Source organism: Macrobrachium nipponense, chromosome 38, assembly GCF_015104395.2.
Source record: "Macrobrachium nipponense isolate FS-2020 chromosome 38, ASM1510439v2, whole genome shotgun sequence".
Lineage (NCBI taxonomy): Eukaryota > Metazoa > Arthropoda > Malacostraca > Decapoda > Palaemonidae > Macrobrachium > Macrobrachium nipponense.
In genome coordinates, this window is record NC_061098.1 from 20,850,783 (window position 1) to 20,877,041 (window position 26,259).

At 36.6% G+C, this 26,259-nt stretch overlaps 1 protein-coding gene across 4 annotated transcripts in view; it reads left to right on the plus strand.

Moving 5' to 3' along the window:
- The first annotated feature begins 10,088 nt into the window (after positions 1-10,088).
- LOC135209700 (scavenger receptor class F member 2-like) overlaps positions 10,089-26,259 on the plus strand; it is a 901,938-nt gene continuing 885,767 nt past the window's right edge. For all 4 annotated transcript variants that reach the window (XM_064242462.1, XM_064242460.1, XM_064242461.1 and 1 more), the window contains exon 1: positions 10,089-10,260. The gene's annotated coding sequence lies outside the window, so the exon portion shown is untranslated. The remainder of the gene's footprint in view (positions 10,261-26,259) is intronic.

The window sequence follows — 26,259 nt, forward strand, 5'->3', positions numbered from 1 at the left end:
ATGTATGTATGTATGTATGTATGTATGTATGTATGTATATGTATATTATATATATATATATATATATATATATATATATATATATATATATATAGTAAAACGGGCAGAAGGTTACCCGCAGTATATAAACGGCGAGAACTTAGGTTACGCAAGAAACGAGATGGAATTGGTAGGCTGCAAGAAATGAACTAGACTCACTGAACCTACAAGAAAAGTAATGGAGTTGTCCAATATTAGGGAAAAATGAAAAAAGGAGTGTGATTTCTGAACTTGCATAAAACGTACTGGTTTACATGGGCTCCTACACACACACACACACACACACACACACACACACACACACACACACACATATCTTCACACACACACTTACACGATAATATATATTATTTATATAAAATATATTATTATATTAAATTTATATATATATAGATATAGATATACACATAAGGGCCGGAGCTGGAGCTCAAAGAAGATATATCCCGAAGGAAGTAGTAGGGAAAGGCATCCTCATCTTTCAACAGTTTATTTTAATGCCGACGTTTCGCGACGAATTCCAAGTCGCATTTTCAAGGCTAAAAATATATATAAGTTTACGAACATTAATAATTAATCTAATTTAATTTATATTAAAATGTCATGGCAACAGCTCTCAGTAAAGTAAAAAAGTAAAAGTTAAAAAGTTTGAAATTCAACAGCACTCCAAAGTCAGACATATTAAAAGTACAGGACTACACTAAAATTTCAGAAACACCTACCTATACAAAAGAAAGAGTAAGACTAACACAATATAGGTAAAAATACAGTGGGGCAAACCAGCTGCCCAAACTAGGCTATGAACAATTTTACAGAGGACGTTTGGGTATTTAACGACGGTACAGTCTTTTTGATAATTATAGATTATTGTCAGGTTGTTGTTGTTCCGCAGTTGGCCCAAGATAGAAAAATCCTTGCTGTCAATATATGTTTTACATGTTTTTGAGTGATTACGTATATTGGATTGTTCTGGATTAGATAACCTACTACCTGTTCTATGGCTTATGCCCCTGTGGGAATCAATTCGAACCTTCAACAACCTCCTCGTGCATCCCACGTATGTCCCGTGATCACATCTCGGGCAAGTATATTTATATACGACGCTGGTCGAAAGCAGAGGACTGAGTCGGTCTTTGACTCTAAACAGCGATCCAATAGTTAAGGGATTTTTGGGGATAATTTTCAAGTCCACAGCCGGAAACAGCTTTTGAATAATGGATGTGCATGTTCTCCTGAAGGTATCATCATGCAAGAAAGGGAAACTTGCAAACATCTTCAGTGTCGGTACAGTGGATACAGGTGTTGAATGCACCATTTTCTCTGTTAGCAGTTTGTTTAGAGGTCTGAAAAAAAGTTGTGAAGGAAAACAATTATTATTAAAATATCTCACCAGAAAGGATATTTCGTCGTGAAAGCTCATCCAGTTTGATGAGTGAGTATAAGCTCTATGGAGGAGGGTTAAAATAGTTTCGTTTAAAATTAAAGAAACACGTACTATAAAAATTCATTCCCAAACCAGTAAATGTGTTTTTTCTATACACACCTGTGTAAAAGCCTGAGTCATCTCTGGAAACAATATGATCAAGGAAGGGAAGCCTGTTATTTACCTCTTTCTCCATAGTAAACCTTATGTTTGGATGTTGTCGGTTGACGAACTCCAGAAAGGACTCTGCAAGGCATTCATAACGAAACAAGGCGAACGTGTCGTCAACGAATCTCCGATAAAATAGGGGAAGGAACCTAATGGGACATTCATCCATTATACGCTCCTCCAGGGAGCACATAAAGATGTTAGCAAAAATTGGACCCAATGGTGATCCCATGGCCATCCCTTCAGTCTGCTTATATAAAATGCCATTGAAAATAAAGGACGTGTCCAGCACGGCCAGTTTTAAAAGTTGTTTAAAAAACGCTCTACTAAAATTATTAAAGATTGCATCTTGATCAGGAAAAAGTTTGTCTAATATTACATCAATAGTTTCTCCTACCGGGACGTTAATAAACAAGGATTCAACGTCTAAGCTTACCATATATAAATCTGAGTCCTGTCTGAGAATGTCCTCTTTGAACTTGGTGGAATTGGTTATCAAAAGATTGTATTTTGTTAAGGGCTCTAACAAGGGAACAAGAAATTTGGCTAATTTATAGTGAGGCTTATTCCGCGAGGAGAGGATTGGGTGTAAGGGAATTCCATCTTTGTGGATCTTTTATATGGTCTCCCCAAGATCCACAAAGATGGAATTCCCATATTCAAAAGATGTTTCCGGCTGTGGACTTGAAAATTATCCCCAAAAATCCCTTAACTATTGGATCGCTGTTTAGAGTCAAAGACCGACTCAGTCCTCTGCTTTCGTCCAGCGTCGTATATAAATATACTTGCCCGAGATGTGATCACGGGACATACGTGGGATGCACGAGGAGGTTGTTGAAGGTTCGAATTGATTCCCACAGGGGCATAAGCCATAGAACAGGTAGTAGGTTATCTAATCCAGAACACTCCAATATACGTAATCACTCAAAAACATGTAAAACATATATTGACAGCAAGGATTTTTCTATCTTGGGCCAACTGCGGAACAACAACAACCTGACAATTTTAGAATCTATAATGATCAAAAAGACTGTACCGTCGTTAAATACCCAAACGTCCTCTGTAAAATTGTTCATAGCCTAGTTTGGGCAGCTGGTTTGCCTCACTGTATTTTTACCTATATTGTGTTAGTCTTACTCTTTCTTTTGTATAGGTAGGTGTTTCTGAAATTTTAGTGTAGTCCTGTACTTTTAATATGTCTGACTTTGGAGGTGCTGTTGAATTTTAACTTTTAACTTTTAACTTTTAACTTTACTGAGAGCTGTTGCCATGACATTTTTAATATAAATTAAATTAGATTAATTATTAATGTTCGTAAACTTATATATATTTTTAGCCTTGAAAATGCGACTTGGAATTCGTCGCGAAACGTCGGCATTAAAATAAACTGTTGAAAGATGCCTTTCCCTACTACTTCCTTCGGGATATATATATATATATATATATATATATATATATATAATATAATATATATATATATATATAATGTGTGTTGTGTGTGTGTGTGTGTGTTGTGTGTGTGTGTGTGTGTGTGGGGAGGGGGGAACACACACACACACTATATTATATATATATAGCGTGTGTGTGGGGGGGGAGGGGGGCACACACGCACTACTAAATTGGACAATTTATTAGCAACACACAAACACACACACACTCACTATATATATATATATATATATATATATATATATACATATATATAATATATATATATATATATATATATATATATATAATATATATATATATATATATATTATATATATGTATATATATATTATATATATATAGTGTGTGTATGTATGTATGTATGTATGTATGTGTATGTAGGAGCCCATGTAAACCCATTGCGTTTTATGCAAGTTCAGAAACCACATTTCTCTTTTCCTTTTTTCCCCAATATTTGGCAGCTCCATTACTTTTCTTGTAGGTTCAGTGAGTCTAGTTCATTTCTTACCAGCCTACCAATCCCCTTTCGTTTCTTGCGTAACCTAAGTTCTAGCCGTTTATATAATGTGGTTAACCTTCTGCCCGTTTTACATTCAGCACTTTATTTCGTGAATGTTCAGTGACGTTGCCTATTTACCAGTTATGTAACCACAATCATGTTTCTTTACCTTGATTAACGATATAATTTTGTTTATATGATTACATTATTTCAATAATATACCTTTATTGAATTCAGTAGTGTGGTAATATCACACAGAGCTCACTATACTATTGTTATCATTATTTGTGTTGTTGTTGTTGATGATGTTTTTGATGGTGATGCTCTTCTTGAGTTTTTCGACTTTCCTACTCTCCCCTCAACTGTTTTCTTTTCTGTTCCTCTTTTTATTCGTTTATCCACTCACACCGAAATGTGTGTGCATCTGCACAACTTGATGTGCCGTATGTATTTAAATGATTTCGTATTGACAAATGTACTTGAACGAGATGAAGTTAAACCCTAGTCTTTGTCATTCAGTTAAGAGGAGATTGTCAAGTTTATGCTCGGATTTAAAAGAGCTCAGCTAAAGTAAACAGTGAATGAGGGGAGGTTTTGTCATTGTCATGTCGGAAGTTACCTAGAATGCACGCACTTGCGGATCTTTGCTTATTCCCCCTTCTACACGATTCTACGTTTATTACTTCCTCGAGTTTGTGAATGCATTGTTTTTCTTTATGTTCTGCAATTATCTCGCTGTGTTTTCGTCTTTGGACAAAGTATTCTTCGGAAAGCACATCATTATCCATGAACTCAAATCCGTATGGACCTTGCAGAAAGGCTTGACCTAATAGAATGAATGCCCTTAAGAAGAAAACTGCAAAGCAGAACAATTAGGAAGGAGTAGGAGAGTCTTCACACAGAATACACACACACACACACACACACACCACGCACACACGTGTCTGCGTTGTAAATTGTTACGGCTTATATTACTTTAATAATAAATCAATTATTTGATTGTTTTCCATGGGTAAGTCGATACACATTCACATGGAGACGAACAGACGAAGTTAAGCTCTCTTAAGATGTTTGTAAATCGACAAAATACACATCATGTTCAAGGAGTTACGGTCGTGACCGATATCCAGATGATGTATTTGACGGTTAAATGACTACTGGCCGTTGGCTTTTGTTGGATGGGCTGATTGCTCGGGGGGTGGGGTTGGGGTTGGGGGGGGAGGGAGGGCCCCTGGGTTGTCTCTCCGTCAATAAATTGACTTATTGGATTTACCTTTTTTTTCCGAAGAGGATCACATTTAGGAATTGCCGGAATTCGCCGCGTATGTGTAACGTTTTTCAATAATCTTGTTGACGGACAGAGAAGGGAATGTTAGTACGGGATTAGTTTTTTTTTTCACATCCTTCAAATTTGGAATATACCTGAAGGAATATTTCCAGTTGGAAGGCGTCATACCTCTGCTTTGCCTGCTTATTTTTCCATTTCCTCATGATTTGTTATTCCATTATTCTGTAAACGTCAAAAAATTGCTCTCGTATTTGCTATAGCTGGAGATGTAACTCCTTCATTGTTTAAGAGGTAGTTATCTGGTCTTTTTTTGTTTCTGCATCTTTCGTTTATAATGTTTTTTTCATATATTTAGAAACCACGTGGTTTTTATTTCATCACCAGTAAATTTTGTGAAAATGATAAGCTTCCGTCAAACGATTGATTACTTGATTTTAAGAATAATTTTGATAGACAGTATCCTGTGAGGTCTGTTGGAGTGAGTACAAATTATTAGCTGTGGATTCTTTACCAATACAAGAGAGGAAGATGTCTCCTTTTTTTCTTTTTCAGTAGAGCCTAAAGGTTTACTCGAAGTGTGTCCTATTTGGATATCGATGATTTTAATCATAAGAGTCGATTTTGGGTCTAATATCGGAACGGTACATTTATTTTCATTCGTTCTTAGTCATGCTATGTGACCTTGGGTCAGCCGATAACCAATATTGATCATTCATCTTGCCGTTGCAAGGATGAAACTTGCGTAAAGAAATGTTCATATATCTTGGAGAACCATACTGGGTGACGAACTTATCGGAAAAGGGAAGAGCCAGAAGGAGGACGTGCAAGGAGCAATCGATTCTTTTTACATGCGAAGACCGAAGAAGAAGAAGAAGAAGAAAAACTGCCAACCTGAAGCCTGCGTTGAGTTCAGGAACGACACCGGAAAAGGAATGGAGCCGAGTGTAATCTCCAGGGAGCATTGAAGCAGCCTCGTACAAAGAAGAACGTTTTTGGAATCAATTAAGACGGAGGCAGGCTTCGTAGCAGGTTATTGTACCTCTTTTTTTTTCTCTCTCTCTCTTTTTTTAAAGTCTGACTCTACCCTTGTTCCCACTTCCTTTCTCCCGTCTTGCTGTCCAACCGCTCCTACTAGCAACTCCCTCTTTTGACTGTCGTCGGTGCTGAATGGCTGACCGTGCCAGGTGCTTGGTTTTATACTTAAAATTTTCATAAATTAAATCAAATGAAAATGGAGCAGGTAGATAATTGCTTGTACTTATAAGTTTGTTGGCGCGTTCTAAGCGCTGGAACCCGGTGCTCTGTCTCTCTTACCCTCCTGATCCCCTACCTACCCCACCCCCACCCTGGACTGGACGGACAAACAAGTTTGGAGGAGGAGGGTGGATGTCTCCCATTCACTCCCGTTCCCCTACCTACCCCGCCCCACCTCACCAGACAGACTGGTTTGCATGGGGTAGGTGGCTGTGTCACGTCTCCCCTGCTGTCAACCGTGGGAGGAGAAACCAGATCCACTCTGATTTTATTGTTGTTCTTCATTTCACAGTGTATGATCTGATCTGTATTGAAGCATCGTCGTTCCAGCAGACTAAGATGACAGAATTTTCAATGAAAACAACGAATGGGGGTTTAATGCGATTTACCATTTATTTTAAAGAGTAGCATAATAAATTAGAATAACTTGTAAAAACTGGATTTTATAAAATGATTGTCATTAGTGTAGTAGAACGTACTCGATAGGCAGTAAGAATAAAAAAAACAAAGAGGACAGTTTACGAGTAACTCGATGGGTAGTAAAAAAAAAAATAAGTTTACGAAAACCTGTGTAATGCACTTCACGTTTTCTATTATGTAAGAATAGATGAATGCGTTTCGAAAACCTAATAGAGATCTGTCTATGAAATAAAATGTCGTTCAGTCAGTTTAGTGCCGCACGGCCCCTGCCCCACCTGGTTCTCACCAAGGTATATAGACTTGCCCGTGGGCTGTACCCATCCCATTCGTGATACGCTGTTCCTGTAGCATCAAGAAATTTTTCCCTTGAGGGCAAATTGTGTTTCGTTTCTTGCAGTAGGCTCTTAATTTAAACGTAGCCTTTTTGTCTTCTAATACCACGCGCTAGATTAAGATGTTAGTGATGTGTCGGGATTTTACCGTAGATAACTCATCAGAAATTATAGCCCTAGGAATTAATCGATATAGTTTCTCTTGGGAAGAAAATTCGAACACTTTCTGCATCGAATTTAAAAGCTGTCTTCCCTTTCCTCTTGTCTTTGTGTCTCACATTAACTTTTGTTCCCGAGTTTCTTAGCCTTAATCTTAATGGTATGAAGTTGCGTGGCAGATAAGAAAACGAGTTCCCTTTACTTGCTTACGGAAGATCTTTTCGCGCTATAATGATGTGAAACTGAGCCGAACTTCAGCCATTTACCCTTGCTTTATACTCCGAATTTAAGCGAAGAAAAAACAATCATATGCTGGATTGAAATTTTGTGGGAAAGAGAGCTACCAAACAATTGCTTTGTTGGACCACTTTTCGTGAGGTCGGGTTGGTTTGGAGGATAGGGAGACTGATAAGGGAGTTGGGGGGGGGGGGGCCTTGCCGGGGGCGGCAGCCATCTTGGTTGAATGTCGAGGTGTGCTATTTTATATTCTAAAAGATCCTCCTCCCGTTCTTGGAAGCGAGAAAATAGGGAAATGTAGTTATTGGCCGAGTTTCCACCCTCCTCTCCATTTTCTCGTAGTTTAAAGGCCCAGTAATTTGGAAGGAGCACAAATAAGTCGTTTCGTAGAGCGTCTTTGCAACTGAAAGTTAATTTGTATTAATTTATCGTCCTTTTAGTTTTATTATTTACTTAAAATTGTTAAATTTACTTTTCCATTTATTTGATCAGATATCTTGTTCATGTTGATGTGCGAATAGTTACACTTCTTGATTATGTGTTGGACGTGATTTTTTCTCTTATTCTTAGCTACTATTTTATTTGGTAATTAATTGGTTTCGTTATTATTTTGTTTCTTTTGAAAATGAAATTGTCAGCTTTTGACACCGTTGGTTGGCTTGAAAATCACACTCGTGTTTGCCCAGTCTGTCAGTGAGCTCTTCCTCCGTACCCCATGCATCTCACAAGTGCCCAACTTGAGATACAAACTGCGGATGGGAGAAGCAAAGTTTTCAAAGCCTTGATTTTTCCCTGTTCTAAAACTGTAATTGAAGTACTTGCATCGTCTTGGAGAGCCAAAAGAACAGTACATTCCTTTTTGGGCCAAATTCCAGTACAGTCGTATTGACTTCATTATGATTTCTTACTTCAATGCAGTATAATACAGTAAACTGTAGAAAACGTCTGAGTCTTGAGCTCTTCCCTCAGATGAACTGATATCTTTATCTGTGCTCATATTCGATATTCAGAATAATCCGTGAGTCTGTATCCTCATGTGACAACTGAACGACATCAGTTCCCGAACTGAATCGAGGAAATGGGCTTGTCCTTCAAAGTGGAACATAGCGTTCCTGCCATTCACAAGCTCCTCATGACTCCAGATTTTGAACAGAAGTGTTGTGATGAATTACATCCGGTTATCATCGGCAGAAAGAAACAACTATCCATGCGATTTCTTTGTGGCTTCTCCTTTTAGAATAAGTGTTTCTCCACAACCTCGTCTCTGCCTTTCATAGACTTTAGTAATTCAAGTAAGTACTGATCCTTACTAAATATCACATCTTTAGGGTGATCACCTTTGAACAGATTTGGCTGAAGTTGCTTGGGATGTCTTTTAGGCGGTAAAATGAGGAATTTCTTTCATAGATTGTCAGTATTGTAGTTACAGGTGACACATCTACATCAGCACAGCTTTACATATTATATAACGATTTCCAGGAGTGAAGGAATAAACAACATTTATTGCTCCCTTCATATTAGCCACGAAGGTGACAAAGAATGTGAGGACCTCTCATAATCTTCTTCACTAAAGTTGAAGAACAATGGTGCTATGTATGAGACTGCTAGGTTCAGCATGAAGCAAAAAGTATTCGTCTTCACAGCTTCATGAAGGGAAAGGACAAGAAACACATTACCCATTTAGGAGAGCTGGTATGTCTATCACAAACATTTAGTCAAAATATGCATACGACGAGATCAACCCTGTAAAAGTTCATGGTATCTTGCAGCAGAGAATGGCTCTCCTTTGTTAGCACTGGCCATTCTTTACCCTAATTTTCTGCCGCATGAGAATTCTTTCAAACGACAACTGTAATGTTTTCAGTCATGCAGCCACCAAGTAGACTTGCTTCCAGAGGGACATCTGTGGGATGTGAACATTCCACCTTTTGGTCAAGCATTATCATATAGTCGCACAGTAAGTAGAATGTATCTGTCAGGGTGATGTGCTATCCATATATCTGTGGACAGTTCCACATATGAGGGTCTTCTGACATTCAAATGTCCAAGTCGAAGGTGATGAAGGCTTGTGTTTGCCAAAATTCTCCGGTTGCTCCCAATGAGCTTATAAGCATCCCCTCTTTTGCTTCCAGACAGCGGTTAAATACAAGCAGCGAGTCTGCCAAACGCGTCGGTCTTCGCATAAGAAAGAATATTTTCTTACATGCTTTGGCTGATGTATATATATATATATATATATATATATATATATATATATATATTATATATATATATATATATATATATATATATATATATATATATAATCTATATATATATATATATATAATAGATATATATATATAATATATATATATATATATATATATATATATATCTATATATATTACATATTCGTCTTTGGAGGATGTGACATCGGAAGGGTTAGAGCCTTTGGGTTAGTTAAACTTTACGAAATAATACTTTAGGTTGCAGACCTTTTGCCCTTTTTCCACTTTCATTTGCCGCTTGTAGGTTCACCTTGAGCAGGTAAATGAGTGAGGGCACATGAACAAGTAGAAAATCTCTTGCCGTTACTTAATAGTCGACAATACTCGCTCTCATTTCCTCCTCATTTCTTTTCCGTGCCTCTGAAGAATATGAGATGGAATTGACAAGCCACGCAAAGGTCTATCACTCACCGACCAACCGACACATCTCTCTCCCTCTCTCTCTTTCTCTCTCTCTCTCTCTCCGGTAGCTGTGCTGCTGCTGTTATTGGTCTCTCGACCTCTGCTTGGGCTGAGCGTGAGAGTTGAGGGAGAGTGAGAGAGCCAGAGAGAGAGAGAGTGAGTTTGTGTACGGGTTAGTTACGCGCCGGTGCTCAGAGAGAGGGGAGGTGTTTCTCCCGCTCCCGGCAGACCTGTGAGGGGAGACCCTTCTTAACACATCGCGGTCATTCGAAATATACAACATCCCGTTACGTGCTATTTCTGGTGCTGAAAGTGTAACAGTTGAGTGCTCGCTTTTGTTTTCTTGGTGCTGAGACCTCCTCACCTCATTGTGCAGTTTACTAAGTCACAGTGCAAATTAATGTCAATGTTTGTGATTACCTGGTAGTGCTGCTTTTTGGCTTAGTACCATTGTTTTTGTGCTTATTGCATCTGACTAGGTTTTATTAGTATTAAGAGTGCTAAGTGATTTTTAATATCTCAACGTAGTGAGCGTTGCAGTCTATTATCAACTGTAATGTTCACGAGTGAGATTAACATGAAATTGCCGAAGTGACCTAAGAGCAATTGCAGTTGTTGACAGGCGGCGGCTGCCGAAATAGTTTGACCGCCGTGAGAGGAAGAGCAAGATATGACGTAACGTGTTCCGGTCGTGGTGTGTTTGTTTACTTCCCAGCTGCTTGACTTCCACAATAACAGGTGGGCGGCATTGCCATGAAGTGCTCGAGCATTAATGACCTGGGCACTTGTGACCAAGGTTGCTGTCTCTCTCTCTCTTTCTTTCTATTTCTTTCGTGCGGTATTTAAGAAAAGTTTTCCCTTACAGACGCTGCTTTGGTTTAGTTCCTGGTCGCATGCATATCTCCCACCCTCTGGCTATTGTAGCTTTAATAGTTTTTTTTTTTTTTCTCCAGTCTTGTTATTGTTTTCCCCTTGCTGCATTACACTTCCAATGTTTATTCGGTTTTTTGTTTGCATTTTTTTTAAATTGTGACTTGTATGCAAATCACTTGTAGTTCTTAATAGAATTTCAAAATGTTATTGTCTTGAGATTTTTCGTTTTTGGTGTTTTTGAAATTCAGAATATTATCTTGGAAAATTAATTAGAAAAACTTGCCTCTGTTTTTTTAATAAGACAACTATTATAATATATATATTTTAAAAAATTACGGATCGGAATGGCTTGTAACTTTAATAAATGTGACAGGTGCACCTGCCTGTTCGTAACTGTAAGATTACGTTTATAATTAAAATTGCTGGCGTTATTAAGACGTTATTTTCATATGGTGTGTTATGCACAATTTTGTTCTTGCATTTTTTCACGTACATTTTTTCACTCTCTTATATGGTTGTTTTACATTGTTTAATTCTTGCAGTGAATGGAATTTTAAACTGGCTGTTCTCGGATGCAGATTTCATGATTTTATTTAATGCTGGAATAATGATCATTATATATATTTATAAAAATAAATATACAATTTATATACTATATATATCTCGTTGGAATTGGCGGGTGTTTTTCTATTGGGGTGCAGAGATTATTGCAAAGTAATGACGGTAATATTGTACTGTTCAAGCAGAATTAGTAATTGCTGGTCAGGATCAATGCTATTGAAATATATATATATATATATATATATATATATATATATATATATATATATATATATATATGTGTGTGTGTGTGTGTGTGTGTGTGTGTATGTATAGATATATCAATATTATATTAAAGCTGATGGCATTATATATTGAGTCTTTGTCCATGGATGTTTTCTGTTTTTCTGTACAACTTCGTTTTCTCTTACGTTGTACTACTCATTTCATGAATAGTGAAAGGTGCTGAGAGATTATCAAATAGAAGGAAATACATAACATTTTTCGTTAGTCCAGAGAAGTTAACGTAAAAAGAAAAAGAGATTGTTTTGACAAATACCAAATATACATAAAGTAATCTGAGCAAGTAAGTGTCTTTATATATATGTATATATGTATGTATGTGTGTGTGTGCTCGTAGGTAGATGTCTCGTACACACACACACACAAATATATATATATATATATATATATTTATATATATATCTATATATATATATATATATATAATATATATACATATATAATATATATATATATTATATATACATATATATATATATGTATATATATATATATATATATATGTATATATATATATATATGTGTATATATATATCAGCAAAAGCCACAGGGAAAAATTTTTAAAAATGAAAAGACAGAGTGCCAAGTACTTTCGTGTATTTACCACATCTTCGGGGCACAAAGTAATACAAAACGTAAAAACTATTGAGCAAGAAAGCTCTCACAAAAGCAAAGTGGAAAAAGAATTATATATGTATGTACAATAAGGCCATTACAAACAGAAACAGCATTCGTCCAGATTACCCAACCGCTTAACACCCCAACAAGTCAAAAGAAAAAAAAAAAGTAATTGCCCAATGACCCAATTACTTACAGAAGAGAAAAACACTGACTATGCCAACCAGTTTTTTTATAAAACAACTGAACTCACAATTATGAATAGTAACAATAATAACGGGCACTAACATACTTAAAACACCAATAAACAAAGATAACTGATTGAACAATATTGTCAATATGAAATACATAAAAAATAAATAAATAAATAAATAAATAAAAAAATTTTTTTTGACTAGTACAAAAACTTTAAGGATAATGTTAAAACTCACAAGAAATACATAAGAAGGAACTTGACAAATACACTAAATTAAAGAATAATGTTAAAACTCTTCACTATTTTATCTATGATAAGACTGTCTAATTTGTACATACCAGGGCTCAAATTTAAAAGTTTTCCAGAATAAGTCTTTATAAAAGCAGATTCAATTATATTCCTACTAATATAATCATTACAAAATAAAATCTCTTTTGCCTCTGTCCAATCAATCGCATGGTTAACATTACTAAGGTGAATAAAAAGGGCACTAGAAGTCTGTCCTGTTCTAACTGAATATTTATGTTGATTTAATCTTGTACACAAATCTTTCCCAGTTTGGCCGATATATTTCTTATCACACCCCTGACAAGGAATTGTATAAAGGCAGCAGGTAGATGAAAATGGGGAGTTCTTTATCAGTATATTACAAACCGTATTTGAGCTTTTATACTGATAAAGAACTCCCCATTTTCATCTACCTGCTGCCTTTATACAATTCCTTGTCAGGGGTGTGATAAGAAATATATCGGCCAAACTGGGAAAGATTTGTGTACAAGATTAAATCAACATAAATATTCAGTTAGAACAGGACAGACTTCTAGTGCCCTTTTTATTCACCTTAGTAATGTTAACCATGCGATTGATTGGACAGAGGCAAAAGAGATTTTATTTTGTAATGATTATATTAGTAGGAATATAATTGAATCTGCTTTTATAAAGACTTATTCTGGAAAACTTTTAAATTTGAGCCCTGGTATGTACAAATTAGACAGTCTTATCATAGATAAAATAGTGAAGAGTTTTAACATTATTCTTTAATTTAGTGTATTTGTCAAGTTCCTTCTTATGTATTTCTTGTGAGTTTTAACATTATCCTTAAAGTTTTTGTACTAGTCAAAAAAAATTATTTATTTATTTATTTATTTATTTATTTTTTATGTATTTCATATTGACAATATTGTTCAATCAGTTATCTTTGTTTATTGGTGGTTTAAGTATGTTGTTAGTGCCGTTATTATTGTTACTATTCATAATTGTGAGTTCAGTTGTTTTATAAAAAACTGGTTGGCATAGTCAGTGTTTTTCTCTTCTGTAAGTAATTGGGTCATTGGGCAATTACTTTTTTTTTTTTCTTTTGACTTGTTGGGGTGTTAAGCGGTTGGGTAATCTGGACGAATGCTGTTTCTGTTTGTAATGGCCTTATTGTACATACATATATAATTCTTTTTCCACTTTGCTTTTGTGAGAGCTTTCTTGCTCAATAGTTTTTACGTTTTGTATTACTTTGTGCCCCGAAGATGTGGTAAATACACGAAAGTACTTGGCACTCTGTCTTTTCATTTTTAAAAATTTTCCCTGTGGCTTTTGCTGTTAAACAAAATCACGTGCTTACTTTTGTGATTTTATAGTAGTATATATATATATATATGTGTGTGTGTGTGTGTGTGTGTGTCTGTATAATATGCGAAGTTACTGATAAAGGTCATTGCTTGAAAATGAAATGAATAAGATATTAGCAAAGAAAAAAAGAATGCAAATAGAATACACTTTCAAAGATGATTGACGATGTATATATACATGCAAACATAGGAAATGTAGTGACTGTTTAAACTTTTATCAGAAAAATATGCTGTTGTATCTGCTCCTGTGAGCATAAAGGCACCTTCCATCACAAGCTGCAGTTCAGAACTCCGCCAGAATAGATCAATAACTAAAAATATACACTGGATATTTTCGGCTGAGCTCCCTGGCCCTTTTCCTTATATATGCCGTTGTTTAACTCCTGGCCAAACGTCATGACATGCCAGTATTACCAGATACCAGTCCGTCCATAGATAAAGTAAAAGATAAGCTCTCTCGTCTTCTCACAAGAAAATTGAAATATGTGGTAAAGTTTGAGACGGGTGGGGGGGGGGGGGGTTCTCTCCGGGGAAAAGGGTGGGGGGGTGGCGGTGGTTGGAAAGGAAATACACACAAGGAGATGACAGACGCTCGCGGTGCAGTCGCTCCGCAACTAAAAATAGGCCTAACCTTTATAGTAGCGGGAACGAATTGCCCCCATAAGTATTTTCCATCTCAGTTTATGTAGCGTTCATGAGCGTTCCTCTAGACTTCGCGTTTAAGAGCTTGTGGCGATATATTTCCGCTTTAGGATTGCTTAAACTCTTAAAGGCTCAGGTCATCGCGGACACTCGAAACCTACCCTTCGAATTTAACCAGTGGTAACCTGAATTGCATTTGTTTTATTTTCTCCCAGCCCATGCAGCCAAACTGTGCTCATAAACTTGGTATAGGAGATGGTAGTTGCTGTGTGGGCGTCATTGTATGGGTTGTTTTTGTTCAGGTCAAGATTCACTTGATTTTTGAAGCACCGTCATCTGTAGGCGTACAATTACTCTCCATTGCACTTGGTAAATGAATCCGCCCTGCAAATGGAATTATTCTGGAGCACCACGATCGTCCAGTTTTATTTTGTTATTGTATACTTCATTCTTTTTTTGTGTTGAGCGGAGTGGAATGCGATGATCCATGTTATATGAAAAGGAAAATATTTTTGACCTCAGTAAAGAATGTATATATACATTTTTGTCAATTTTTCATTTATAAGGTATATACATTTTTGTCAATTTTTCATTTATAAGGTCTATTTACATGATTTCATGTAGTGTTTTAATCTTTTTAGAGTCGCTTCCAGTCAGTGTGGCAATGGCTAGGGGTCTCGTTCACGGTCGACATATAGCATGATATGTTTCGTGAAATCCGATTGAAAAGAATAGACTCAAGGTCTAAGGAATTACCTCTTTCCTTATACTTCACCTGCGTAACTCGAATGACAATCGGTAGTTGTTAACAGGTAAATTCATTTGATTGATACAGCGTTCATGATTGCTGTGTGTAGCTTCAAGAACGAAATTTAAATGTCTTACACCAGGTAACTTTACGCATGGAGATTTCTGATTCCCGTGTTAATTAAACAAAAGACAAAAAGAGATTCTCTGCTCCCCATCAAATAATAGGTTTTATGCTGATGAGGAGGGGCGCTGACACCACCTAAAACGTAAGTTTGTTTCAACTGTTTAAAATATATTATAGTATCGTGCATAGTATTTTGGGCTTCTGTCACAGACTTACTGATAAAAAAGAGCAAGTCCTTTATGATTTCTTGACGGAATTCTTCTAGAGAAAGCCAAGCTACAAACTTGAAAGTGTGATGATGATTGTACGGGAATCTCCTTGATCACAAACAAGTCTCTTGTTTGCATTATGTTTTCATTGGGTACGTCACACGAGAAGTTTTTGAAAATAGAATGTGTTAGAATTTTTGTTATAAAATCAGGATTTTTAAAATTTTTGATTTGCATGGAAATTACAAAATACATTTTTTTCTAATAATGGAAAGCTCGTACGGACAAGTAGCGCTGGCTGATAGCGCATTAATCCAATCCAATTCGCCAATTCTCCCCCCCTCCGTTGCCAGTTTAAGCCTCCCCTTTCGTGTTACTGATAGGCCTAATGCAAAAGCTCTTTGCCCCTTCACTGACGGCTGATCAGTTGTTATGTCTTTCGTGTATTTTATGGAAATGGGGTTTGGGGATGACTGTCTATTGTTTTTTAATATAGGAAGACTTAGGCTTATTGAGTCAGGAATTATTGAATTTTCCTGTGTCCCCTGTCATATCATCTACTTGCTTATTGAGAATTACTTTTGGTTTTTATTTAGGATATACTGGGTTTATTTGTAAAGAATTTTCCTTTCAATTTTAATTGTAGGAATTTTGAATTGGGTGAACATATTCCATGCATTTGATAACCCCCCCCCCTCCCCGTGTTAATAGTGTGTATTCTACGTGTGCTTAAGTTAATCACAATATATACCTTAGAAAAACAAGTTGTTACGTTTTGAACTCTTTTGTGCATGTGGGTCTCTCTCTCTCTCTCTCTCTCTCTCTCTCTCTCTCTCTCTCTCTCTCTTTGTGGGAGCTCGCATAGCTCACAACTCAACTGGATGACCCGTGCTCAAATCTCGAACCGGACAAGGAGACATGAGTGGACGCATTCCCAAAAATCCACTATGTACTTAGTTATTAGTCGACTGTTGTGGATCGTAGCTAGGCTGGGGGGGGGGGGGCGGATTAAACGCTTGACAGGTAGTCCAACCGTGTAACAGCAAAACGGGAGGGTCTCGACTCAATAATCATCTTCCCACGTGGGTATGACCATCTCCTCTCTCTCTCCTCTCTCTCTCTCTCTCTCTCTCTCTCTCTCTCTCTTCCTTTATCAGTTACGATAAAATCTACTCATGCCAAAAAATGACACCGTGACTGGCCATATTGTTTAATGCCAGAATTCTCTCTCTCTCTCTCTCTTCTCTCTCTCTCTCTCTCTCTCTCTCTCTTTTCCTTTCCTTCCATCTTCCTTTCTCAGTTACGATAAAATCTACTCATGCTAAAAATGACACAATGACTGGGAATAATGTTGAAGGCTAGAATTCTCTCTCTCTCTCTCTCTCTCTCTCTCTCTCTCTCTCTCTCTCTCTCTCTCTCTCTCTAAGTCATAAATGCGATAAAATTCCGGTCTTTCCCTTTGCTGAAAGATAATGGAAATGTCAGGTTTTGTCTGGAGGCAACTCGAGCAGAGAAGCATGCAACAGAAGTGCCTTATGGGACCTGTCATTCTTCCGGTGCTTGCCGAGAGAGAGAGAGAGACCTTTGAGCTTGTTTGTCTCTTTGTTGATTTGTTGGTTTTCATGTAAACTTGATTTCAACGTGTCTCGAGATGCTGGTATCTTTCGTCCACTTGTTTGTATCACATTCATGTAATGCCTACTTTTCTGATATCAATTATGTATATATATATATATATATATATATATATATATATATATATGTATATATATATATATATATATATATATATATATATATATAATATATATATATTGGTATGTATGTATGTGTGCGCACGCGCTCGTTAGGTAAAGTCCACATTGAAATTCCTATTACAAAATTTATATATATATATATATATTATATATATATATATATATAATTATATATATATATATCTATATATATATATAGATATTATAGTATATATATATACATGTGTATGTGTGTGTAATTTGCGCGCGCATTTGTGTGTAGACAGATAGGTAGCTATGTATGAGGGCAGGTTCGAAACGAATGAGTAATAAGAGTAATTTCCAGTTGCACATGGGGATGCAACATAGGTACCTTAGAAGATATATGGTAAAATTTTGATATAAAAAGTAAGCCGGCAAAGGGACTGATAGATAGATAGAAAACGGTGTGAGTGTAATCAAGAAAACGGCTGTGTGAATCAGGTATATTTTATGAATCGGTTGTCAGAGAAGTTTGCCAGTAAAAGGGAAAAACCTGTATATGGCGTGAATGGTCAACGGGATAAAAAAAAGAAGTTTGATAGAGATGCATTGAGAGGGTCTTCAATGTGTATAGGGTAGAAGGCTATTTGCTGAGTGCAGTGAAAAGTTTTAATGGTGACAGTGGAGTTTGTGTTAGAGAATGTTGTCGAGAGAATGAGCAGTTATTTTGTTTTTCTCTTTATTTTTTTGCGAAAGTCTGTCCATTCCAGGATTCGATGTGTCACGGGTGTTCCCTCATACTTTAAAGGAGGGAATAATTATCGAAGTTAGGTGAAAGACAATAAACGTAAACGCATGGGGTAGGGAAAGGGTTGTGAATTGAGAGTGGAGAGGTTGATATTTACTGATGATGGTAAATGGAAACTCTAAAGATTCGTGAAAGTGTGAAACTGTTTGGAAGACGAGAAAGTTGAAAGTTAATGCTAGCTAGAATAAGATCATGAGGGTAAATGGAAACCAAGAAGGTTGCTGAGTGTCAGGATGGATGTTGGAGCAATAGAAGTAGTTGATTCGTATATTATTCAATTGTAAATATGATGAATGAAGGTATGGGGATAAAAGAGATGTCGTCAGAATAGACAGACCAGGAAATGCTATATGCACAATGTTAAGAAGAAAAGAGCATATTACTTAACAAGCCAGCTTATAAAGCTGAAACGTGTAATGATGGTACTAAATGCATATGATATTAAAAAGATTGTAAACGTTATTATGCACTATATATCACAAGAAGACGGTTAAATGATTGAGAAATATAGAATAAAGATAGATAGTGCAGTAAGAAGTAAGAACGTTAGCCTAGGTAAAATGATGAATTAGAGTAATTTGAGGTGTCAGGTTAGGTGAAGAAAATGCAGTATGGCTGTTAGGTAACGACTCCATGCAATACATGTTTGGAAATCTTTTAATTTATCTGATTTTGTGATTTGGCTTGGAACGGAAATATGTAGTAATATGTTTCTGAAGCCCATACGGTACGTATTTACAATAATATTTACACTCACCCGTGAAATTATTAAGTGACTGATGTGTGTTTTCTAGTTTTATTCACAGGCAGTTTTTCATAGATTTAAAGATGAGTATATCTTAGTATTAACCAGACCACTGAGCTGGTGAACAGCTCTCCTACGGCTGGCCCGAAGGATTAGATATTTTTTCGTGGCTAGGAACCAGTTGGTTACTTAGCAATGGGACCTACAGCTTATTGTGGTATCCGAACCACATCGAGAAATGAATTTCTATCCCCAGAAATAAATTCCTCTGATTCCTTGTTGGCAGAGCGGGGAATCGAACCCGGACCCTGAGATCAGTAGTCGAGCACGTAACCGTAACCGACTTGTCCAACGAGGAACTCGATGTAAAGATGGACGTATACGTTCTGCTCATCATGCTACTTTGGATACCCGGTAATAATAGAGATTTTAAGTTAGGGCTGAAGAAATGCTGTCAGATACGTTGGATTTTATCCACTTCATCGACTTTTTTTTAGTCATTTGCTGTCAACGGTCATTTTGTAATGAAAGACCAATGTATGCTAAGGAAATATGGCCGTGAGAATCTCTCTCTCTCTCTCTCTCTCTCTCTCTCTCTCTCTCTCTCTCTCCGCATATAAAAATAACGGATCGGAGAAAAATGTTTACTGCCACGTGTTATATCACCAACGGTCCAATCCGTCAACATCGGTCAAACGTTGGAATGATGTTTTTATACATCCTGAATTCCACAGATGAGACGTAACGGCAACATTTACATTTGATTAGTCCATTGGTACAGGCAAGCGGACCAAATGAAATGAATAGAGCACCGCAGGTGTTTTAGGCGATTGCTGCTTTATCATCATTATCGTTATCGCCGTCATCCCTACTCACACCTGGGTCGCGGGGCCTGACGCAGTAATATGCAGCTGTGACCTTATTTTTTTTGCAAGACGTGGGAACCACCGTTAACTGATCCTTCTCTCTCTCTCTCTCTCTCTCTCTCTCTCTCTCTCTCTCTCTCTCTCTCTCATTTGGCTTGTCTGAAAAAACTTTTTCATTTCCATGTTTTACATAAATATTGTGGTGTCAGTTTTGTGTTCCACACACTTTTTCAGAATAATAATTTTTATTTAATATTTCGAGATGAGTTCCAGATTTTAACTTAACCGTCCCATTTCTTTGTAACTATGTCAATTCATCAACTTTGATTTTGTTCTGATCGTACAGGGCATGGAGGCAAAATTCTGGCTATAGCTTTAGGGGTTGAGTCGTGCTTTTTGTAATTTCTTTTTAATCTTCATTAAGGCTGCTATCTTTTTCTTTGAAAAGAAATGTACCTGAACGGAAAGACCAGGTTACCATTTTGAAACTTGTCTTTTGAGAGGTTTTCGTCGATTCATTTCTGTATGTGAAAGTTTCAAGTTGGATGAAAGTTTAACCTCGATTTAATTGTATGGTTAAGTTTGTCACTGAATTTTCTGCTAATTAGTAACTTTCAAAATGCAAGTTATAGACTTTTACTCTTCATGTATATATGATTATTTGATTGCTTTTTAAAGGGTCAGCCTTAATTGGACATTTTTTAATTCTTCTCAGAGGGACCCCTCCCCGCTACAAAACTCACTCTGGCCGTTGCCATTGTTAAATGTATATAGACTAAGAAATTTCCATGCAACGTAAAAACACCATACAAACAAACAATATAGGCTAAGTAAAGTTTCAGACAGGAAAAATAAGAGTTAAAATGCTTTTAAAAATGTAAATATATTTGGACTAAGACCAATTTAGTTTAAGGAGTTTAAGTTATGAATAACGTTTTGTAAAATAATGAAAATGAGGGGAAATATAGAACATTGTATATTGGAGCGGCTTGGCCGAACAGATTGAACGGGAAATCGTTCTCTATGGCATGTTATTAAGCTAAGAGGCCAAGAAAGTGTTGGATGTTTGAGACTGACCAATTTACTCTTAAAAGGTTTCTGAAAGGTAACTCCATTAGCTATGGAATGAAAAGTCTCATTTTTGATACCGTTTTACACACGCACACACACATCCATTTTAATTTTTTCTTCGTTCATCTTTTGGTCCAACGTACTTCAATTTTATTACTGGAACATCAAATACCTGTTTAGAAGTGATATTAGCACCCCCATTACGTTTCGAGATAACATTGACCGAAAATTATAAAAAAATAAACAAAATAAAATATATGAAAAATACCCATTTTTGGCGAAAAAAGAACCGCACTTTTGGGTAGGAATAAAGAAACCATGAAATGTCAAGATTAAATTTTTGATGGCGGAGAATCCGTTGAAATTTTGGGCGAATAAGAAACCGTATGATCTCAAGATGAAGTTTTTGATGGAGAAGAAGAAACCATGTAATAGCAAGATGAAATTTGGCCAGAGGAACTGTTTATCGCGAGTGAGTGCTGGGGAGACGGCCAGTGGGATGAAGGAGGGAGGGAGGGAGTAGGGATTTCACGCCTTTCCGGGACAATTGATCCAGTCGAGTGATTCTGGGAACGCCTCTGCCGTTGTTCGCTCCGACTCGTTCGCCGAGAAAGCTGATAATGATGTTTATTGTCCGGAAGGTGATGATAACATAATTCCCTCCAAATGATTCTGCTTTCGCTTAAGAAAAAAAAAAAAAAAAAAAAAGTCAATTTTTTATGACTCATGACAGACTTGGAGAGTAAACCTAACTTATAGATTATGGCTTTGTTTGTTTGTATGGTGTTTTGACGTTGCATAGAACCAGTGGTTATTCAGCAACGGGACCAACGGTTTTACGTGACTTCCGAACCACGTCGAGAGTGAACTTTTATCACCAGAAATACACATATCTCAACCCTCAGTGGAATGCCCGAGAATCGAACTCGAGGCCACTGAGGGGAGGTGGCAGGTCAAGACCATACCGATCACGCAACTAAGGCGCTCATTATTATGGCATTGTGATATTGACTAGATTTTGTCCTTAACCTTTTTTTTGGCATGCATTCATGTCTTGCATGTGTTATACATAACTAGTTATGTGTATGCATGTCTCACTGCTGAAGGCAAGAACATTTTTAAATGCCGGTTTAAAAGACCCTTCTCTAAATTTTCCTCTCTTCAGCCGTGTATAAAAACACAACAGTCATTCAAGTATTATTGGTTTGGGCGATAAAGTTAGTTTAGAGCTTTTGTATCAGTAGATTCTCTTTTATGTGGAGGCTTGGACGGGTTCCAGTACCACCACTGTTAATTATGTAATACAGTCTCTCTCTCTCCCTCTCTCTCTTTCGCTATCTCTTTTTTTTTCTCTCTCTCTCCTCTTTCATATTGTATTCGCTTTCTGTGTTCACTGCAACTTTCAACAGGACTGTGGTCACGAACCCAAAGTTAGGCCTACCCATGGGTTTTGCTATTTTTCCCAAACTTTTACGAAATAGAAAAAAAAAGGAAAAAAAGCTAGTGTTAAGGCACTTTGGATTTTCAACCCCCCCCCCCCTCTCTCTCTCTCTCTCTCTCTCTCTCTCTCTCTCTCTCTCTCTCTCTCTTCTCTCTCTCTTCTCTCTCATTCAGTTTTCTCATTCAGTATTTTGTTAAATATTTCAAAGGCTGAGTTTATTGAAAGGCATTTATTGAAATTCGACTTATTATATTTTTCCAATTTTTTTCCAAGTCTTAATTAATTTTACTAAGCATCCTAATTAGATAACCGTATAAGTCTCTTATAATGATTGGAAGTGAATTTATTATTAAGAAGATATAATCATTGCTAGAGGCAAGTCCCAATGCATAACAAAATCCTTCAATTTTCAGAGGATTATTATTATATTTTTTTTTTTTTTTTTAATTTTTTTTTAGTTATTTTTATTTTTTTATTGCGGGGTGCACGGAACGCCTCGTCGCTTTTAGTTAAAGTAACTGTCACGTATCAGACAAGCGCTATAAGCAGCTCGCTGTATACGGGAACTGTAAGTCCTGTCGTATATCGTCGTCCTTTGTGCCAGAGTCCTTGCACATTAACGGACTGGATCGTCCTCCTCTGCCAGATTTAACGGCGAAAACCCAGATTTCATATTACCACTTCATACGCAGCATTGGCTTTACAGGGTTCTTACTCGGCAAAACCTGCTGTATATTTTTTTTTTATTTATGTATTCAGTTTATCTGTGGACCGTGTATCTTAAAAGGTACTACTCATTATTTTCTCGACAATTTCGTTTAAATCTCATTTGTGCATGAATGGTTTATTGTAGTCGTGTGGTGTCTATGTAGTAATAACTCCCTGTCCAACAGAACGTTTTAGAATCCAGCCGATGACCGTTGGCAAATGATGAGCTGGCTTTTCATTTTTATGAAAATTTCAGTTTCTGCGTCCAGTTTATAGATGATACTAATATTACGTCATCACTTGCATAAAATACACACCGTATACATTCATACACAAAAGCACACACACACCTGGACACGCAAACGTTAACACACATATATGTATGTGTGTGTGTGTACTGTAATGGTTCGTGTGGCCGTTACCAAACACACTTTAATATTCCTCCTTAAGTATCTATCAAATACCAATATTAAGTCCACGAAAGGGGGTGGAATCATAAAAAACACTAATAATAATGAGTTGTAAGTAAACACCACGAAAAACTAAGTTTGATACACAAATAGAAATTAAAAATAATACCTGAACCTCTTTAAATACAGATGTGAAATGTATCACTCTCACATCTTAGTAACAATAACCCAAAATACACACTTACTCGTAATCAAAATAGAAAACAATACACATTCACACCAAGAATTAGTGAGTCCAGAGAGGAACAGGGAATCGTACAGAGAGAATAACCTAACGAATTACGCATTAAAAGTTTAGCTTGTCACTATGAATTTTCTTGGCCAATAATGGTTAAATTTGTCCTTGATGAAGTGAGGAAATCCTCCTCGTCTGGAGTAGTGCACTGGTGGTTATTCAGCTCTGGTCCCAGTCGGGCAGCCACAGTAAATACACAGAGGTGGTGAGAAGGATCCCGAAGGATCTCTAGAAGGATAATCCAAGATAATCTTCCTGGCCTGAAGATAAAGGTAATCCAGGACAAATGCTGCAACCACCAACGAGTAATCTTAAAATCACGTCCTTCATCAAATAGAGGCAAGAGGCAAAGTCAAGCGGTCCAGAGAACAATTAACTGTTCTGCAAAGTCAAACGGTCCAGAGAACAATTAACTGTTCTGCGAACAGAAGCTACGAAGTCACCTCTCTATACCACAGGGGAGTGACCACACACACACACACACACATAAAATCCTTGAAAAGTAAACACAAGCGTTAATAACAAGGAAACAATTGTTTTATAACTCGAGAAATCAAATATCAAGTGAAACTGACGAAACTAGGTTTTTAAAATTAAGTAAAAACTAAATTTGATAATAATGCTTAATGAAATAGGATCACATACTTGTGTGTGTGTATATATATATATGATTATTGCACTCATTCACACACGCACTATGCAAAGTAATCATCACCTCCAACGCAGCGGTACGTAAAGGGCGAATGTAAAATTCCACCATTCATGTTTTCGTATGTTTAGTCTTCCGTAAATCTCAATTTTTGTGGCTTTCCTTTTCACAATGCTCCAATAGGTCTGGGTCATCCTACCCCTTTCCGATGGCCTCTGGAACCCAGCTGGTTGTGTGAAGGACATGACCAAGCCATCCCTATTTCCCTGTCATTGTTAATTGTGAAACTTCCGACATTTCTTGTAAGGTATCAATTTTTTCTCAGTCCTGTCATTTTCCCACCTTTATTTTCAAATCTAAGTATTCTAGATGGTTGTATTGCCGTACCCATGGATCATGTCCCCATAACAATACAGGTCGTACTAGACTTATGGTTAATCTTTATTTTCTATGCAGTTTCAGGCTATTTGGTTTCCAAGTCTTATTCAGCCTGTACATTGTTTAATATGCCTTTTTACTTTTAGTCTTCACTAAATTCCAACTGAAGAGAATCTGCACTGGATATCATGAACAGCCAATACTTTTACCTGTTACACCTAATAGGCTACATAATAATGTGAGGCCTGTATTTTATGTATGTACGATATAATGTAGTTTTCTTAATTAAAACAACATTACCATCATATTCTAAGTCTATCAACTTTCTGTCGGTGCTGCAAGTACAGCTTTCTCTTTCATCTCGGACAAGTCTTATCATTGTACAACTACGGGAAGGGCAAAATACAAGAAAGGCAAACAAAATTCATTATTCTTAGATATTTGAAAGTTTCAGCCCCACTTATCCTTTCTCCATATAGGGTCATTTCATCCTGCTGCCCATACTCTGTCCTCATTACTTTGTTTTTCTTAGATTTATTTTGAATCCCATCGCTCTAGATATAGTGCATTGTAATCTGTTAAGCATGCATTTTAAAGTTTGATTTTAGTGTTTTGAAAACTTCATGCGTCTCTCATATGGAATATTTCAAGCTAATTAAGTTTATCTATGAATGAGGTATATTCAAAGTTAGTGCTGATCGGGGCTTGCCAAATGAATTTGCCTTATATCGTGTGGTGCTGCAAATGAATTTTGTTTGCCTTTCTTGTATTTTGCCCTTCCCGTAGATGTACAATGATAAGACTTGTCCGAGATGAAAGAGAAAGCTGTACTTGCAGCACCGACAGAAAGTTGATAGACTTAGAATATGATGGTAATGTTGTTTTAATTAAGAAAACTACATTATATCGTACATACATAAAATACAGGCCTCACATTATTATGTAGCTTATTGGCGGTTCATGATAATGTTGCCCTAGCTTTGTAAACATATGGCTTCATTGTTGATGTGAGAGTATATTAAACATTTGTCGTCAGTGCCGAGATACATAAATCATATGATTGGCCTCCGCCATATGCCAGTTATCTCAAACCAATTCTACAGTTTTTTTTTTTTCCACGTAATTTTCTTTGATTTTTCCTCCGCTGTTCTTTGTAACAGTGAAGTAGCATTGATAATCAAGAAGATATTTTTGTGGTAGTCTTTCCAATCTCGTATTTCTGCATATAAAATTGTAGAGCTAATACTACTACTACTACTACTACTACTACTACTACTACTACTACTTACTACTACTGCTGCTGCTGCTGCTGCTGCTAATAATAATAATAATAATAATAATAATAATAATAAT